At 44.5% G+C, this 20,501-nt stretch overlaps 1 long non-coding RNA gene across 1 annotated transcript; it reads right to left on the reverse strand.

The window, feature by feature from the left end:
* Window positions 1-487: 487 nt before the first annotated feature.
* LOC133892916 (uncharacterized) lies at window positions 488-1,164 on the reverse strand. The gene is made up of 2 exons (XR_009904418.1): window positions 946-1,164; window positions 488-881 (listed from the first exon to the last, which is right to left on the reverse strand). It is a non-coding gene; the product is annotated as an uncharacterized LOC133892916 (long non-coding RNA).
* Between the last annotated feature and the right edge of the window lie 19,337 nt (window positions 1,165-20,501).

The raw sequence follows: 20,501 nt of genomic DNA on the forward strand, positions 1-20,501 counted from the left end.
GCCACGCCCTGCTCTTCCATGCCATGCTGCAATGGTCCGTGAAGGCGACGGTGGCGCTAGGACGGAGGAGCGGTGATGACTGTGGCAGCGGCGGCCTTGGTCACGATCCGCGTCGGTTGCGTGAGGGAGACCGTGCGTGATGCTCTTCTTCCGCTCGAACTCTCTTGTTGATACGGCATCGATCCAGCATGTACTACACCAGAACACTCTATCAGTATCGGTTCTAAAACCTTATTAGCGCTGATTTTAAAACCGACACTCTGTTAGTGATAATCTCCAACTATCAGTGCTGATTTTAAAACCGGCACTGAAAGTAGGAATCACTATCAGTTCGCCAATCAGCAGCGATGCCTCCTTAAAAAAATAAAAAAAAAAGAAACACGCTCGGCTGCTCACGCTTGCCATCGCGCTCGCCCACGGCCACTCACGCCCGCCGTCACGCTCGTCCGCTGCCACAGTACACGCCTCACCATCAAATCATCTCAACACAGACTAAAGACACTCATCTTATCTCATCACAAGAACACAAGCAGATCTCATCAAACAAATCCACAGACATACAACAATTCAATCAGACGCCACAAAGGCTAGAGACAAACAAGAAATGATCCATGACACGAAGCAAGCTACACGGACGAAGAACTGGCAGGAGTCGGGCCAGCCGGAACGGCCAAAGCGCTTGATGGCGACGGTGCGGCTGGAGCTGAAGAGCGTGCTGAGGTAGACCACATTGGGCGCATTCTCGCCATGCTCCGCATTCTCGCCATGCTCCTACACGATGCGGTCGGGGGAGAAGCCGTCGGTGGCTGCCCTGAGCTCGTCGAGGTTGTACTCGACGAACACAGGCACGCTGTTGCCATCATCCTCGGCGGCGCCATTCTCTGCATAGGAAATCAACATCGATGTCGGATCAGACCAAAAACGCGAGCATACACAGCAGCATACCTCAGAATCAAGAGCAAACACTTGTGATTAGCTACACATTGCTCTCCATCACGAGATTCAGAGAGAGCACAGGTGAGGAAGAGATAAGGTTGTGCCTTGTGTGGTGTGAACGGGAGAGAAAGGTTGGGAGAGAGAGAGCACACTGGTGGGGAAAGGATAAGAATAGCACCGGCGCTCGGGAAGAGATAAGGTTGTGTCTTGTGTAGACGTGAGGACCGATCGAGAAACAAAATTGGATTCAATGCTAACTTCAGGTCTGGCTTCGTTTCAGTCCCGATTTCAACCACAACTCAGCACTGATAGTGACTATCAGTATCTGTTTTTAGAGTTTTTTTTATTATTTACACGTGAGAGATTAAGAACCGGTATTGATACACTTTCTGTCGCGATTATGTTGAACCAGTATTGATGGAGCACTATTTTTAACCCGTTGAATAGTAGTGATGACGTATTGACGTTTTGTTTTCCTTAGCATGATTGCATCCTAGCTTATTTGGACTTTTTGTCTTTATATCTATATCAAATCAAATCAATCTAAAGCGTTATAATTTGGACCCACCATAACTAATTGTGATCTTGTTTTTGTACAATTAACGTGGCAATTTCTAACCCTTCAGGTAAAACATGGAGGCTCTTTTTGTTTGGCTAATTATAGATATTGTTATCTATAAACCATATTTCTTGAATCATTTTTTTGTTTTTTCCTAATCGAATAAGCTTGTGGTTGTCCAACACTCCAGCCCAATGGTAATAGCACTACTACAGAACTAATCATAAATGTCACCTCATCAGTGCCGGTTTAGTTAAAATCGGCACTGATAGGGTATTAGTGCCGGTTGGTAGTAATACCAAGCATCAACTAGTCTATTCAGATAAAAACCGGCACTGATAATTAGTATCAATGCCGATTGGTATTACGAACTGGCACTGATACTATGATCGGATCCGAAAGTTTTATGCAATGAATTTTTGGCTCGCACTAGCGTCCGCTCGGCTTGGTCATGACTCAGGCGCGTCCTTATCCTCTCGATCTCTCACCCTCGTGACCTCACTCCTCGAGTCCTCACCCCCATCTCTCTCTTGTCCGGTCTCTCGTTCGGCCTCGTCCCCCATCGGCCTCCCCTCCGGCCTCCTCCCCACCAGCCTCCTACCCTCTTGCCTCCATCGACCTCCCCTCCAGCCTCCACTCCTTCGGTCTCCTTAGCTATACAAGACGATGTCGTCCACCTTGGAGAAGTGTGGTTGGCCAACGAAGGCGACACCGGGATGAGTGTTGTGGGCACCGCTGGCATTGTGCCCCGAAGGAGCGTCGTCCCGTAAGGGTGTCACCGGCCAGCGGGTGCCACCGAAGGACGGTCTGCAGCGCCACCGCCGGCTAGTGGCTGGATCTACACGTCCGCATAGCTCGTTGTCGCCATCTACTGGTGGAATCACCAAATCTAGCGGTGCGGTCATAGAGGAGCTGCGCGGCCAGCCGCTGTCTGGAGGATGATGCCACCGTTGGGTGTGCCGCACGACCGATTGGAGGGGCTATGACTTGGTTGATGTTCTTGCATATTTGTTAGAGGTTGTTGAGTTCTTGCCGATTAGCGTCCGTCTTGTAGAACTGAGGTGCTTGATTATGTTAGAGGTTGAGTTCTGAAGACTATGTGAGATGATTCGATTTGATTGTGAGATGTGTTTGTATAGATGAGATGAGTCGATTTGAGCATGACCGTGGTGGCAGCGGTAGGAGGACGACAGTGACGACGGTAGGAGCGACGGTCGAGCTGGCTCTCTTGAGCCATCTCTTTTTATTTTTTTGGGCTCAGGAACACTTATCAGTGCCGGCTGGAGATATGAAGTGCCGGATGGAGGCATGAAGTACCGGTTCCAGACCCGATACTGATAGTCACTGACTATCAGTGCCGAGTAAAGAGTGCCGGTTGAAAAACCAACAATGAAGCCATTTTTCAACCGATACTGATATATAGTTCTGCAGTAGTGTGGTCCAATGATCGGTCAATTCTTCATTTTGTGGTATTTAACTGGTATAGAACCAGTACAACCCTAGATCTAAATATCCATTACTTTCACAGTATCGGGTTACATATATAAGATTGAATCATAAAACAATGAGAATTCAGGAAATTAAGAAAGGAACAAGTATAGGGAAAAAGGAATCTTAAATCTAAACTGCAAGCTTAGTGTTGAGTTCTTGACGTCATTTCAGGATATGTACAAAGAAAATAAGAACAAAAGACACAAGATCAACTCCGTCAAGGTATGCCCCTGAGCGCAGTTCACATTATTAGTCACGCAGTTTGCTAGAATTAACGGTGAGAAGCAGTAGGTAACATTCAGAAAGGACGAACATATACACCAACTGCGTCAAGGTACCGCCCTGAGCGCCCAAAGAAACCAACAATACTGTGGTTTTTCTTCACTTGAGTGCAGAATGGAGTTCCCTGTGGTTCTCCAAAAGGCCCATAGCGACGTACATTGGTCACAAGAGTAAGTGATGTTATAACGTGAGATAATCCATTGAATGGACCGAATGTTCCAGAAACTTCCATGAGAAATTCAGAAGCGCCAAGACGAATCTATAAGAGAAAAGGGGAAATGAATCTGCATCAATCACTTAGGCGTGGAAAACCATATGCACCTAGCATCAACAGAAAACAGTCAATTCGTTTGGTTAAATCTAGAGGTTGCCTGTGCCAGGGCCGTACGTCTAGATCGATGATTCAAATTTTGAACGGTACAGTAGGGGAATCTCCCCTATTGTGTTAATATATTAAACCGGAAAATAAACCAAAAAAAAATGTACAGGGAAGGAAAACAGGCAGCTGCACAGGAAGCAGAAGCAGAGGAAGGGAGAGGAAGGGAATTAGAGGAGGGAAGCTATCCAGGAAGAGACTGCTAGGTTCATTTCATTGTTCATTCTATACAGGTGTCATATTCTATACAGGTGTAACATGACAGTATTTCTAAAACAAGCCTTCCACATATATAAGAAACGATGGTGTCGCTTGCTAAAAGATTTTTCCATTTCTTTGTTTTCATAACTCCCATGCCGCTATCATGAAAATCTCCATAAAGAAAGATAATTGTGACTGATGCTTGGCTTCCTTGACCATAGGAAAGAAAGGTTCGGAATGATCCCAAACCACATGTAAGTGCTGGCAGCACCTTGTGGAAATAGGACATTCAAAGAAGAGGCGATAAGTCGTCTCTTCAATATTCTGGAGTGAAGGACACAACTGTAATCATTTCCTTCTATGTGAAAATTCTTCCTTCTCAAGAGGTTTCTGGAGTTGAACCTATCTTTGAAAAGAAGCCATACAAAGACCTTAATCTTTTTGGAGCATTTTTCCATTGGTTTGATTCCTCTGTTTACCAAATGGTAGCCTCCCTGCGCCAATTGGCACCACCATCTCTCAAAAGGTGAAAATAGACATCAAAGTGCTTCGTTGTGATTCTCTTAAGAGAGGAAATGAAAAACCCATAGTTTTGGGAGAAACGGAGAAGCAGAAATGTCTATCCGACTCCAAAGACACATGGAAACCATCTGGGGTGCCCCCAAAACCACATGAAGAGCATGGCTAATGATGAACTCTGATAGCTTGAACGTGTAGCGATGAAAAACCACAAGCAAGAAGAAGCAACCATCAATGGAGGAAGAAGGATGATGTACCGATGACCCGAAGTGCGCCAGAACCTCCGACTAAAGTTTTCTCCCAGCAGAGAGGTCCCAATCCTCCAGCAGCATGGGGGAGTAGTCACCCATCACCACGGTGCTAGAGCCCCCTAGAAGGTTCACTCCTGAGCGCAAGGATGACCAGCAAGATCGACGGGGCTAGAGTTGGACGTGGAGCAAAAGGCGAAGGTGGCGGAGGGGGTGGAGCGGCGAGAGTGAGGGAGGGAGCTTGCGGGAGCCATCCTAAAGGTTTTACCTCAATGATTCAAATTGACTTCTACAACGCTCAATACAATTAATTTTTGTATCTTAAAAGTTGTATAGTACTACAAGAATTTATGTAATAGCGCATTGCAAGGTTAGGTGACCCATAGGAAACACTAGGCTTTTTCTACCTTACTTCGAGTGATTTGAAAAGTTCTTTTCAATCACTTAATTATTTTCCTCCAACTGCTTTTGGAATAAAACATATTCTCTACATTCAAGAATATTAGGTGAAAAACCCTAGGACATTTGTGTAACATAAGGTTGTTGTATTTGTCAGTCCTACATAGATTAATAATGAGTAAATTCTGCTAGCCGAATCTTTGATCTGCCATCTAAAAATTGTCCCTCCCTTCAGTGCTATTGAGTTTCAAATTACATTCCTTAATTGCCACTTCCATCACCCCACCATGAGATGATGAGAGGGCTGCCATTAGAGATGCCGTCATCCTCAGATTTTGAAAAAATGGCAATGCTACCCTAAGGCCCACATGTCAGTGCCATCTTTTTCTCCACCTTTAGTCTCCTCCCTCTTGATCCATAGTCCCTGTCCTCACACGTCCCTTTTGCTTTAGGTTGTCGAGCCGGCTCTGTCTTCGTGGGAGACTATCACCACCAGGAGCTATCCCCTTCGTCGGGCAAGCTGTTCCACTTCCACCTGCATGCACCCCATATCTAGTGTTGGAATATCTCTATCCATGCCTAACCAAGTCAATCGAGTCTGGATCTTCGGCCCTCTTGCATGATTCTGTTGGGATCGGTTGAAGTCCTGCAACAGAACTGGCGTAATATCTAGTAAGATCAAGCTGGCGCTGATCCTATTATGATCACGATCCTAACTGCCATGTATAGATTAGATTACCATGTATATCTCCTATTGTAACTATATAAGCACTGCGTGCCAAGCCCAGATTATTCCATAATTCCAGTCTTTCATCTAGGACCCTATCCACCGGTGGCTTACCGAAAACATATGCTTCTCAGTGGAAGACTTTGAGGATTTCCAAGACGACGACCTGGTGTTCTAAGGAGTGTGTCTTCTAGTCGGTGCCTGTGGAGTTTTGGTCGCCAATGCTTTCGTCCCGCTGCCGTTGTTTAGATAATGTCGTTTAGGTTAATTTTGAGTTTTCTTAGGTAAAGTCTTTTATTGTAAGAGGTGAACGTTTAATTGAATAAAGTATTACTTTTGTTACTTCACCTATGATGTCCCTATGTGTGTTAAACTTCCTAGGCGCACATAAGCCGCACTTGGTTTTGGCCGTTAAAACCGGGTGTGACAGTCGGCAACATGGAGAGAAGTGTGAAGATTCCGCTATTTGATGGCCGTGATTTTTCGTACTAGAAGGTGCGCATGGAGGCTTATCTTCTAAGCCAAGGAAGTACAATATGGGAAGTAGTTGATTCCAACTACGAGATCCCTATTGCTCGCATGACTTAGGTTCAAATCGAACAGTATGAGGCTAACAACATGGCTAGAAATATTTTGTTCACTTGCCTTAGTCGGAATGAGTTTGATAAGGTACAACACCTCCGTACTGCCCGGGAGATCTGGAATACTCAGAGTGTCTTTCATGAAGGCACTAATCAGATTAAGGCCAGACGTCAAAGCACATACAATCAAGGATACCAAATATTTGTGCAAGGCCCCGAAGAGTCTTTGGATGCGATATTTTCTTGCTTTGATGGGATCCGTAATCTTCGATCAACTAGTGTTTTGCCCTATTCTGACCACGAGAGAGCGATTAAGCTTCTCTATGCTCTTGACCATAGCATATGGGAAGTGAAGATCTCAAGCATTGAAGAGTCTCCAAGTTACAACACGCTGACTTGTGATGAGCTCTTCAGCATGCTCAAATCCACCGAGATAGCCAAGGTGGCTCGAATTAGTCTTTGAAATCCTCTATCTTAGAACATGGTGTTGGTTTCCGAACCTGGTTGTGGAAATCAGTCTATAGTTGGCTTTTCTTGTGCTAACACTTCATCGAGTGGATTTGTTTTGTCTTCCTTGGTTTCTTGCACAGAGGAGCTGGTGAACGCGCTGGATGATAAGGACCTTGCGCTAATCATGAAGAAGTTCACCGATTTCTACAACAATCGACAAGAATAGAGGAGGGGTGGTTCTCGTGCCTATTTTGAGTGCGGTGACGCTACCCACTTCAAGGCGGACTGCCCAAAGCTCAAGAAGAGGGAGGATGGTGACCACTACTACAACAAGCACAAGAAGAAGAACAAGAAGCGCTTCTTTAAGAAGAACCGTGATAAGATGGCCAAGAAGGTGGCCAAGACAGCTTTTAGGGTGTTTGTGGTAGCTCTTAGCAACATCGACACTTCTTCCAGCGGTGAGGAGACCTTAGAGGAGGACGAACCGCAAGCAAAGAACAAGAAGAAGGCCAAGGACTTCACTGGACTCTGGTTCATGCGGACGACAACAACGATGACAGCGACCCCAGGCTAGATCCTTCTGAGGTATTACCTTCCTACGATCAGCTTTCCATCCAAGTCGATACCTTGAATGATTCTCTCACTAGCCAGGATAGGTTATTTAAGAAAGTTGTGCGTGAGTTGAAGGATATTAGGCCTAAGTATGAGTCTGTCTCTATTGAACTTGTATTACTTAGGCCTAGGCCCAATGTTGAGGAGTGTGAGAGTTGCCTAATTATTATAGTTAAACTTGCTGAGCTTCATAATGTGCATGCTCAAGTCGCCAATTGGCTTGCGAGTGCCGAGAAGAAGCTCCTTGAAGAGGAGTCTAGGTCTAGTCTCTTAGGTGCTTATAAGAATTGCCCTTTGCTTGCAAAGGATGTTGAACTGAAAGACAAGCGCTTGAAGGAGATAGAGTCTAGATTAGAGAGTTCTGGAAGTTCTAAGGATGTGCAGCCAAATTGTTCCATCTGTACCAGTTTTCCTCATCGTGGTAGTCACCCTCAATATACTAGATTTATTCTACCTGCACCAGCTTTTACCACTTCAGGGCGAATGACCCAGTACTGGATTTCCAAGAGGTTTTTTGACTAACCCCAGTATTGAGTCATCCACCTATTATTCTTCTCATATGTTGTTAGCCTAGCGAAGGCCAAGAGAACAAGTAGCTCATTGACTCTGGTTGTTCATGCCACATGACCGGAGATTCATCATGGTTATCCAGCCTCACCCCCGTGAAGCGACACAAGTACATCACATTCGAGGATGATCGGGAAAAAATAGTGAAAGCCAAAGGTATGGTAAGGGTAAATGGAAGATTTACTCTCAAGGATGTAGCTTTGGTGGAGCATCTAGGATACAACCTTCTCTCTGTATCTCAGTTGTTGGATGAGGACTTGGAAGTGCATTTCAAACGTGATACTTCTCAAGTTCTCGATTCTTCTAGCGCTTTGATTTGCACGATTTTTCGAGTTTGGAGAGTTTTTAGAGCTGATTTTATTAAGTCTCTTGTTTCTTCTTGTTGCTTGATTACTCAACCTTCTTCTGAGCTTTGGATGTGGCATAGGAGACTAGGGCACATGAGCTTTGATTTTCTTACTCATTTGAGTGCCCTAGGCTTGATCCGAGGATTGCCCAAGCTCAAGTTTGAGAAGAATCTTGTTTGTGCTCCTCGTCGGCATGGCAAGATGGTTGTCGACATGGCAAATTTAATTGTTTTGAGAAATTATTAACATGCAATTTCAATTAAACATAAATTGTGAAAATTAATGTTAAGTGGTGCTTTGTGAAGCAACTCACAATATTGCTATGAAACATAGGGCTAGAAATAATTTTAGAAATTAGATCATGATAAGTGAGGAATATTAGTGATTTTTTCTAAATTTTTGGGAATGGTTTTGAAGGTATAAACTTACCACAATTTAGAAAAACTTGCATTTTGGAGAATTTTAGATTAAAATTGGCTTAGGCATTATGGGTCAAACAAGATAAAATGGGTTGCAGGTAAATTGTAGTTTCACATAAAATTTGTCCCATAATTTTTGGACCATGGGAAGGTGTTCTTTTGAATAGAAGAGGTGGGATGGATATTTTTTCGGTCAGCTACTATTCATCACCCATCTCTCCCGCTCTCTCTGCGCTCTATGCCTCTGGACGTCTCTTTAGTTGACTTTGGAGGCCAGCCACATCACTGGATGAGTTGAGTACAACACCGTGCTCCTTCCAAAGGTGCTGGGCATCGCCCTTATATCCTTCCCTTGGTCTTCCTCTCCGCTCTCTCTCTCTCTCTCTCTCTTCCCTCTCTCACTCGACCGCCCAGAGCAGAGCAGAGCGCAGTGTCAAACACACACACGCATGCACCGCCGGCCAATTTGTCAATCCCGAATGCACTACTCCTGCTCACTGGTGACAGTATATGTGCTCTATATGGATTAAGTCTTGCGAGTACCTTCGTACTCATGCTTGTGCTTTCAAGTTCTACTGATGAGGGTGAGGCGGTGTTTGGCTACTTCGTGTCCATTGATGCAGGTACTGAGCAGGAGTAGTGCATCCTTGTCTAGTGAGGCGTAGCTTTTGGGGTGGAGCCTAAGAGCATATGACTCCATCTCCTTTTGTTGTTGTTAAGGTTTTATCTTTCGCTGCGTAGTTTCTCTTTGTGTAAACTGTTGCAAATGGTTGCATGCTTAAGAACTTGTAATATAACTTTAATTACTCGCTTTTTTCTTGAGCTATGTTGTGATGTACATGTTGGAAAGGCATGTGTTCTGATCTTGGGCACAAAATACGTGTCGGGACTACCGAAATGGAGCACACGGGAGGGTCATCGATTTTGTTGGATTTGTATGTCATTAAGCATTATAAGCATCATTAGCATCATGTTTAATTTTTTTGAGCAATTATTAACATGCAATTTCAATTAAACATAAATTGATAAATTATGCTTTCTGTATGTTTGCATGTGTTGAGCCCAATGTGAGGTTGATATGGGTAGAGCATATGTTGATGTATTATCTCTACCTTGACTTATTGATGAATCCTTATCCTTGTAGCCTTGATGATATAGTTGGTGTCTAGCTTCAAGGATTATTCGAAATTCTTAGCAATGCTTAGTTCCTCGGTAGAAGCTAAGTGATGGTACTGCTGTTGTTCGCGAGCCAAGGGCTTAATCATTATTCACAGATACATAGATGAGGTTGAGATGGATGGTTGAGATGTGAGATTGAGGCAATATGTGGACGGTGTTAGGGGTATCTTCTGCCCAGGAGGAGTCCTCTGGGTAGTTCGGGAGAGGAGCTCGGATGCCATAGACCACTTGCATCATTTAAGGCCATCCGTTGGTGCAGATGGATCTAGCACTTTCCGTACTCACCACATGCTGATCTAATGGTAAGGTAAGCTGATTATCATATGCCGTGCCAACAACTGCCTTACGGCTCTATGACGCATAAGAGAAAAAGAAAAGGAGAAGCAAGGTGGCCAGGAGCCGGAGGTGTCCGGGACACGCTCGCGGTAACCCCAGTGTCATAGGGGCATTGCAAGTGGGTGGTTCTGGGTATGAGAAAGGTTGACTCGAGTACCCCCTTGTGTGTGAGTAGCACTAGCTGAATGGTCCTCAAGTCATGTGGGTAAAGTTGTACCCCTCTGCAGGGTGTAAAAATATTTTGAAATACCGCGCTCACGGTCATGAGTATACTATTGTTTCGTTTGTATCAGTTGTAAAGTTTACGAATGTGGGATAAGTTAATGGTATGATGGAAATGGTTGGTAGATTGTTGATGAGATACTATGGTTCCTATACATATATGTCCAAGTTGTAGATTGCAGGGTAGAAAGGTATTTTGTTTTTGAGTTAAGTATAGATGCTCACACATATGTGTCTAGGTTGCTTACCGTATATGTTTTACTTAACCTTGTGGCCTAGTCTTGCTAACAGCTCAATGCATAATCCTTGGAGTCGAGCTGTGTATATGTGCTCTATATGGATTAAGTCTTGCGAGTACCTTCGTACTCATGCTTGTGCTTTCAAGTTCTACTGGTGAGGGTGAGGCGTTGTTTGTCTACTTCATGCCCGTCGATGCAGGTAGTGAGCAAGAGTAGTGCATCCTTCTCTAGTGAGGCGTAGCTTTTGGGGTGGAGCCTAAGGGCATATGACTCCACTCTCCTTTTGTTGTTGTTAAGATTTTATCTTGCGCTGCGTAGTTTCTCTTTGTGTAAACTGTTGCAAATGGTTGCATACTTAAGAACTTGTAATATAACTTTAATTACTCGCTTTTTCTTGAGCTATGTTGGGATGTAAATGTTGGAAAGGTATGTGTTCCGATCTTGGGCACAAAATACGTGCTGGGACTACTGGAATGGTATTCTGGTTAATCATTGAGGTTGTAATTATGGATAATGACCCTCCTGATGATTAATTAGAATACTGTTTGGACAATTCCTCACAGCATGGTATCAGAGCCTGGTTTAATGAAGTAGCCTAAAAATACTTAAGACGTTATTTAGTAAATATGTCAACCTCACTAAGAACTCACTGAAGTTTATTTGTGCCTCTTCTTGCAAATATGTATGAACTTGCTATATTATGCCACTAAGTATAAACTGTGGATACAAGCGACTCTTGAGTTGTTTGTTTTCGCATTATGATGCATTTATGATTTATGTTGCATAGGCGAAAGGGGCAAGGAATGCATCCTGATGTCGATAAATATCGTGGGCTCAACCAGTGCGAGGCACGGGCCTGGTATGTTCCGTAAAGCGATGGTACAGGAAGTGCATACGTTGGCAGCAACGTATGAATTCTCGTTTGTGTGGCAAGATGCACCAGCACCGTTCGTGCTACTTATTCTTTCTGGCACGAAGGGTGATGATTGGTTATATAAATGCATGTGGTCTTGATGTTTATTGCAGAGAGACGCGCTCGAGAAAGAAACGGTAGATAGGAATCGAGCATGCATTCATTTTTCCATATTGGTTATATGCATACATGTTTCCATATATAAGGTATTAAGGGTCCAAGCAAACAATATTTGGATGAGAACCCGCCATATCGTTGCAACAGGATGAGAATCCGCTATAGTCTCAGAGACCTTCCTGAGGGTTCTAATGAGAACAACCCTCCACCGCCTCCACCGCCGAGCATGGCAGATGTGCTTATGCAAATTGAACAAACCATAAAGCTCAGACAGCACTCCTCGAAGCTCTTGTGCGTAACACTGCCCCTCAAGGAGGAGGTAGAGCTGGACGTCGGGATGTCTCAGATTTCATTAGGACTCAGCCACCCACCTTCACATGTGTTGAGGATCTTCTTGATGCAGATCATTGGCTTAGGACTATCGAGCAGAAGCTCACTCTCCTTAGATGTGAAGACCACAAGAAGGCGCTTTTCGCCGCCCATCAACTTCAAGGTGCGACGGGCGTGTAGTGGTCCAACTATTTGGCCATGCACCCCGCCAACCACTGGGTGTCTTGGGCAGAGTTCCGCCAGACATTTTGTGATTATCATATTCCCAAGGGGATAATGGAAAATCAAGTGGGAGTTCCTGGATCTTGAACAATGGGGCAGGTCTGTTATGGAGTACGTGCAGGTGTTCAACGACCTTGCACAATATGCGCCAGACGAGGTCAACACTGACGAGCGAAAGCAATATTGCTTTGTGAACGGCCTCTCTCCCAAGATGCAAGATCGCTTGTCGACTCATGAGCTCACCGACTTCAACAGGTTAGTGAGCACCTCCCTCACTGTTGAGTTCAAAATGAAGGGCCGTCAAGAGGAGAAGAAACGCAAGAGGATTCTATTGCCTTCCGTGGGCGGGACCTCCCAACATACCCGCACGCAGAATCAACCACCACCATCTCACATGTCGGCCTCGACTACACCACGGTCGATGTGGATAGTACGATGCCTGTCTCCCTCCGCTCCTCAAGGACAACCTCCAAGATCCGTAGGATCCCAAGTGAGTGTGACAGGTGACCCCGATGGCCCATGCTACAACAGTGGGCGCGTTGGGCACTACGCACGTGATTGCCCTTACCCCAAGCCGGGAGCCATGGCGACTGCTCCAAGGCCACCACCTGCTCAATCTACTCCACAAGCCTCCCAAGCGACGCACGTCCCGAAGCATGGCCCAGTGCGCCACGTCACCAATGAAGGGGCTCAGGAGGACAATAGCGTGCTCGTCGGTACGCTACTTGTGAATTCTCATCCCGCAGTTGTTCTTTTCGATTTTGGTGCATCCCATTCATTCATCAAGGAGGGTTATGCTTTGAGACACAATATAGTCATTGAGACCCTGCCTTCTCCATGCAATATCGATGCACCCGGGAGTAAGTTAATAACCAATCGGGTTGTTCCTAAGGCCAAGATTCTCATTGAGGGAGTTCAGATTTCTGCAAATTTGATCTTTCTGGATACTAGAGGAATGGACGTAATTTTAGGAATGAATTTGTTAGCCCAATATAGTGCTCAACTTGATTGTGCCAAGACGGTCGTGTTTCTCAAAAGTCCAAAGGTTGAACGGGTTTCTCTTCACCTTGGAGAGGGAGGTCTCCACCTATATGATCTGAAGGTTGCCACAGCCACGGAGCTCCTAAATATTCCCATGGTTTGTGAATTTCCTGATGTTCCCAAAAGAACTGCCAGGAATGCCACCCGATAAAACAGTAGAATTCTATATTGATCTTGTTCACGATACAGCCCCAATTTCGAAGAGGTTATATAAGATGCCACCAAATGAGTTAGTGGAATTGAAGAAGAAAATTCAAGAGTTTCTTGCAAAGGGCTTCATTCGTCTGAGCTCCTCACCCTGGGGATGTCTGGTGGTCTTTGTCAAGAAAAAGGATGGCACTCTACGGATGTGTGTTGATTACCGTCCTCGGAATGAGTCACTGTCAAGAATAAGTATCCGCATCCTAGAATCGATATTCTATTTGATTAGTTGACCGGTGCCCGAGTCTTCTCGAAGATTGACTTGAGGTTGGGCTACCATCAAATAAAGGTCCGACCAGAGGATATTCTGAAGATGGCTTTCTCCACCCGCTATAGGCTTTATGAGTTCACCGTCATGTCTTTTGGCTTGACTAACGCACTGGCATTCTTCATGTACTTGATGAACATAGTCTTCATGGAGGAACTCAACAAGTTTGTTGTAGTTTTCGATGACATTCTTGTCTACTCCAAGACTGAAGAGGAACATTCTGAGCACCTTCGTATCGTTCTTGGTCAACATCGAGATCACCAACTCTATGCCAAGTTCAGTAAATGTGAGTTCTGGCTCAAGGAGGTCGCCATTTTAGGGTATATTCTATCTGAGAACGGTGTTGCCGTTGACCCAAGCAAGGTGCAAGATGTACTCGATTGGGTTCAGCCCAAGTATGTCACAGACATCCGGAGTTTTCTCGGACTCGCGGGCTATTACCGTCGGTTCATCGAGAATTTCTCCAAGATTGCCTAGCCCATGGCTGAGCTGTTGAAGCAAGGCAACGTGTTTGAGTGGTTCAGTGAATGTGAGTCAGCTTTCCAAACCTTGAAGGAACTGCTGACGACCGCTCCCGTTCTCACTCAGCCAAAAGTGGATAAGGGTTTCGACGTCTATTGCGATGCTTCCCGCATAGGCCTCGGATGTGTCCTCATGCAAGAGGGCTGAGTTGTTGCTTATGCCTCAAGTCAGTTGAAGCACCATGAGGAGAACTACCCAACCCATGATTTAGAGCTCGTGGCAGTTGTCCATGCCTTGAAGATCTGGCGCCATTATCTATTGGGAAATCTCTTCCATATCTATACGGATCACAAAAGTCTCAAGTACATTTTTACTTAGGCCGATCTGAATATGAGGCAGAGAAGATGGCTCAAGCTGATCAAGGATTATTAGCTGGAAGTACATTATCATCCTGGCAAAGTGAATGTGGTCACCGATACCTTAAGCTGAAAGGCTCATTGTCATTGTCTTAGGGTCTCACCCAAGGATTCCACCCTTTGTGATGATTTCCGAAGACTTGGACTTGAGATGGTTTCGGAGGGTTACCTTTCCAACTTGGAGGTGAAATCCATTCTCATCGACCAAATTAAGGAAGCTTAGAAGAAGAACATGTTCTGACGATTCGCAAGAGTCTCCTAACAGCTCAGTCCCGACAAAAGAGCTATGCGGGTCACCACAAACGAGATCTTGTGTTTGAGATTGGGGATTTTGTCTAATCTTAAGGTGTCGCCTCTCAAAGGGGTTCAACACTTTCAAGTTAGAGTGAAGCTAGCACCTCACCATGTTGGTCCATTTCAAATCATTGCTCCGCGTGGCAAGGTGGCCTATCAGTTGGACTTGCCTCCGTCCCTCTCCGCTGTGCACAACGTCTTCGAGGTCTCTCAATTGAAGAAATGCCTTCGAGTCCCAACCGAAGTCATTGAAGTTGCAAACCAAGAATTGCAGACAGATCTCTCCTATTGCGAACATCTAATTCGTATTCTTGAGGAAGCTGAACGGAATACCGCGCAAGTCCATTAAGTTTCTCAAGGTTCAGTGGAGTGATCACTCCGAAGGCGAAGCGGCATGGGAACATGAGGATCGGCTTCATGCCAATTATCCCGAGTTTTTCTCAAAATTGCGAGTGTTGCATTAGTTTCTATCCCTCACAACATGTAAATGGTGCTATAGTAATGTAGACGTCATAAAACACCCTGCATGATGTTGAGATGCATTCACTTTTGAGTAGATGAAAGTTCCGTCGTTCCGCTCACACCACTCGTGGGTTAGTAGGAATCTTGTATTCTTGTTTTTCTTATATACAAATAAAAGTTGTAACTATGTCATGTTAGTAAACTGAGATGGGAAAGGATGATGACACCACCGTCACTCACCTGACACCTACCTTGTTATCTTGTAATATCCTTGTTATAAGATTAACTTGTCTAGGTGAATATGGCACGCAGAAACCTGGGACTTTTCTTGAGGTCTGAGAAATATGCCATGCAGCACTGCCGTATCATCTAGTGATGCCATTATTGTTCTAGTCCTGGAAACTCCTTTTCCTCGCTCGCTTCCCCGCACTTCACCCGAATATCAGGACGAGATTCTTTTAAGGGGGGAGTTTTGTGATAGCCCAAATGACTTGAGCATGTCATTAAGCATTATAAGCATCATTAGCATAATGTTTAATTGTTTTGAGCAATTATTAACATGCAATTTCAATTAAACATAAATTGTGAAAATTAATTTAAAGTGATGCTTTGTGAAGCAACTCACAATATTGCTATGAAACATAGGGCTGGAAACAATTTTAGAAATTAGTCCATGATAAGTGAGGAATATTAGTGATTTTTCCCAAATTTTTGGGAATGGTTTTGAAGGTATAAAAATTACCACAAGTTAGAAAAGCTTGCATCTTTGGAGAATTTTAGATTTAAATTGGCTTAGGCATTATGGGTCAAACAAGATAAAATGGGTTGCACGTAAATTGTAGTTTCACTCAAAATTTGTCCCATAATTGTAGTTAATATGGGTCAAACAAGTTAAAGAGCAGAGCAGAGCGCAGTGCCGAACACACGCACGCATGCGCCGCTGGCCAATCCGTGGAGCCCGAGCCACGAGGAGCACACGGGAGGGTCGCCGAAGCCCTCTCTGCCCGATTCCCGTGCAAATCTACTCTATTTCCCGGCCGGATTTTGGCGCGCCACGCCGTCTTCCTCATCTCCAGTGTGCCCACTTCGCACCTCATCGTCAGCCCTCCAGTCCGAAGCTCCTCTACTCCGGCCAGCTACACGGAGAGCTTCACCTCACTCCCCACTACCTTTTGTGCATGCTCTTTTGCTTGTGGCCCATCCCTGGCACGTCCCTCCTCGTGCGACTATGCGCCGCCGCCCGCTTGCGCTCTTCGTTGGCCATGCCACCGTCAGGCTCCTCGGCCAAGAGGCCAGCCGTTGTGTTCAAGCACCCGCGTGTATGCCATAGGTGTCTTCGTTTGGCCCGTTTGCATCGCCTTTCAATGCCGAGGCACCACAACTGAGCCGCCAGCGTGCTGTCACCTTCGCGCGCCTCCGCTGCTACCCTCTGGTCATCGCCGCTGGCTACCCGTGCCCCAACCGGGTCCACGTGCACCTGCTGATGCCGTTGGTGCCCTCGACTGGCCGTTTCCACCGCCGCTCGCCGCTGGCGATTGCCAGCCGAGCCGGCCAACCGAAGCAGCACAGCGGCGCCGTGGCTCAAGGTCTGTTGGACCGAGTCAACAGGCCAGCCCCACCCGTGGTCTCTAGGGCTAGCTGCATACCGGTGGGAAAAAGTGCCGTCGTGTTGATTATTTGGTTAAATAGAGAAAATCGACAAAGTAATTATTGTACAACTATTAAATCGGTTGAAACTTGTAAAATGTGTACAAAATTAAGTATGGCTCCAAAAATAGTGAAACCAATTTTTTTGGATTTGTATGATCCTAATCTACAAGATAAAAATACTGGGAGCTATGAAATATGTATTTAAATTTCATGGGTTCATAAAATAGGTTTGATCTTCATTAATCCATGCTTAATGATTGGTAGCCCCAAAATTGATGAAACCAATTTTGTAAACCTTATTGATTGATTCCCTGCTCATTAAAATAATCACCCTCATGTTAATTATAAATTAATTTCCTAATGATTAAATACTTAACAATAATTCAAACTAAGGAAAACCTTTAGTCCTTTAAAACTTATGCATGATGCATTACATCTCCACTATTGACATACACTGATGAGCATTCGTCTTGAATGTCGTTCATGCTCATCATAGCTTGCGTTCTTCATTAGTGAACGAAGGTCCGGAGCGTGACGCAAGCGCGATCGAAGACAACGCCAACCTTCCGCATTTCTGTGAGTTCTGTGCAGGAAGTGTCAGACAAACCCCGAAGCAGCAAGGCAAGCATCTAAGCATACTGCACCCTTTGTTCAAATTAAATAGAGTCTAAAAATTGATAAATTATGCTTTATGTATGTTTGCATGTGTTGAGTCCAATGTGAGGTTGATATGGGTAGAACCTATGTTGATGCATTATCTCTACCTTGACTTATTGATGAATCCTTATCCTTGTAGCCTTGATGATATAGTTGGTGTCTAGCTTCAAGGATTATTTGAAATTCTTAGCAATGCTTAGTTCCTCGGTAGAAGCTGAGTGACGGTACAAAGATGAGGTTGAGATGGATGGTTGAGATGTGAGATTGAGGCGATATGTGGGCGGTGTTAGGGGTATCTTCTGCCCAGGAGGAGTCCTCTGGGTAGTTCAGGAGAGGAGCTCGGATGCCATAGACCACTTACATCGTTTAAGGCCATCCGTCGGTGTAGATGGATCTAGCACTTTCCGTACTCACCACATGCTGATCTAATGGTATGGTAAGCTGATTATCATATGCTGTGCCGACACTTGCCTTGCGGCTCTATGACGTGTAAGAGAAAAGGAAAAGGAGAAGCAAGGTGGTCGGGGGTGTCCGGGACACGCTCGCGGTAACCCCAGTGTCATAGGGGCATTGCAAGTGGATGGTTCTAGGTATGAGAAAGGTTGACTCGAGTACCCCCTTGTGTGTACTTTCGTGAGTAGCACGAGCCGAATGATCCTCAAGTCATGTGGGTAAAGTTGTACCCCTCTGCAGGGTGTAAAAACATTTTGAAATACCGTGCTCACGGTCATGAGCATACTATTGTTTCATTTGTATCGGTTGTAGAGTTTACGAATGTGGGATAAGTTAATGGTATGATGGAAATGGTTGGTAGATTGTTGATGAGATACTATGGCTCCTATACATACATGTCCAAGTTGTAGATTGCAGGGTAGAAATGTATTTTGTTTTTTAGTTAAGTATAGATGCTCACACATATGTGTCTAGGTGGTTACCGTATATGTTTTACTTAACCTTGTGGCCTACTCTTGCTAACAGCTCAATACATAATCCTTGGAGTCGAGCTGTGTATATGTGCTCTATATGGATTAAGTCTTGCGAGTACCTTCGTACTCATGCTTGCGCTTTCAAGTTCTGCTGGTGAGGGTGAGGCGGTGTTTGGCTACTTCGTGCCCACCGATGTAGGTGTTGGGCAGGAATAGTGCATCCTACTCTGGTGAGGCATAGCTTTTGGGGTGGAGGCTAAGGGCATATGACTCCACTCTCCTTTTGTTGTTGTTAAGGTTTTATCTTCCGCTACATAGTTTCTCTTTATGTAAACTATTGCAAATGGTTGTATGCTTAAGCTATGTTGTGATGTGCGTATTGAAAAGGCATGTGTTCCGATCTTGGGCACAAAACACGTGCCGGGATTACTGAAATAGTATTCTGGTTAATCATTGAGGTTGTAATTATGGATAATGACCCTCCTGTTGATTAATTAGAATACTATTTGGATGGTTACTCACAGATAAGCTTAGATCTTTTTTGCAAGAGCACGGGTATGTGATGAGTCAGCAGATAAAATTTTGTTAACTCTTAGGCATGGTAATGATTTCTTAAATGTTCAGATATATATGATGATATCATTTTTTTGTGGCTCTTCTCTTGCACTTGTGGCTAAGTTTGCAGAAACTATGAGCAGGGAGTTCGAGTTGTCGATGATGGGCGAGCTCAACTTCTTCCTCAGGCTGCAAATTAAGCAATGCAAGCAAGGTACATTCGTTCACCAGACGAAGTACACCAAGGATTTGCTGAAGAAGTTCGACATGAATGATGCGAAGCCCTTGGCAACACCAATGGCTACCTCGACTGTGCTTGATCTAGATGAAGATGGCGATGAGGTAGACCAGCGGGAGTACAGGAGCATTATCGGTTCTCTCTTGTACTTGACAATGACAAGACCCGACATCCACTTCGTCATCTGCTTATGTGCTCGCTTCTAGGCTTCAGAAGGACGTCTCACCGCCAAGCGGTGAAACGTATTTTGAGGTACCTCACGCACACTCTCAAGTATGGACTTTAGTTTTCTGCTTCCTCTTCTCTTTCTCTTCGAGGTTTTTTAATGTGGATTTTGCTGGTTGTAGAATTGACAGAAAAAGTACCTCTGGTACTTGTCACTTCTTGGGTACTTCTCTTGTGTGTTGGTCTTCTCGCAAACAGTCTAGTATTGCGTAATCTACTACTGAAGCTGAATATGTAGTTACTACTAGCTTTTGCTCATATATTTTGTGGATGGTTTCTACTTTAAGGGATTTTGGGTTGAATTTCATAAGTGTGCCACTTTTGTGTGACAACACCAGTGCCATAAGCTTAGCCAACAACCCAGTTCAACACTTCAGAACCAAACAGATAGATGTGAGATTCCACTTTCTAAGAGACCATAATGAGAAGGGAGATATTGAGTTGAGCTACATAGATACCCAACACCAGCTATCCTATATATTCACCAAGTCTCTAGATGCTATAAGATTTGTCTATTTGAGAGTTGAGCTTGGTGTGTGCCATCCATATGGCATTGTGTGAGGGGAGTTGTCCTTTGTACATACTTTATCTTACTTTTGTTGTTTTTTGCATTATATTTCATTATGTAAGATAATCATAATAGTTGAGCTTTGACTTATAAGTCTTTAGCATTTTTTATTGCTAGACTTGAATTTGGATTAAGTTGAGTAGTTGTGTGGAGCAATCATTTAATCTTATGCTCTTCTTGATGCTTTGACATGATACATTTCAAGCAAACTTGATTTAAGATGAAATTTGGCAATTTTATGAATCATATAGACTATAAAATACTAC

This window comes from Phragmites australis, chromosome 15, assembly GCF_958298935.1.
Source record: "Phragmites australis chromosome 15, lpPhrAust1.1, whole genome shotgun sequence".
NCBI classification, from domain to species: domain Eukaryota; kingdom Viridiplantae; phylum Streptophyta; class Magnoliopsida; order Poales; family Poaceae; genus Phragmites; species Phragmites australis.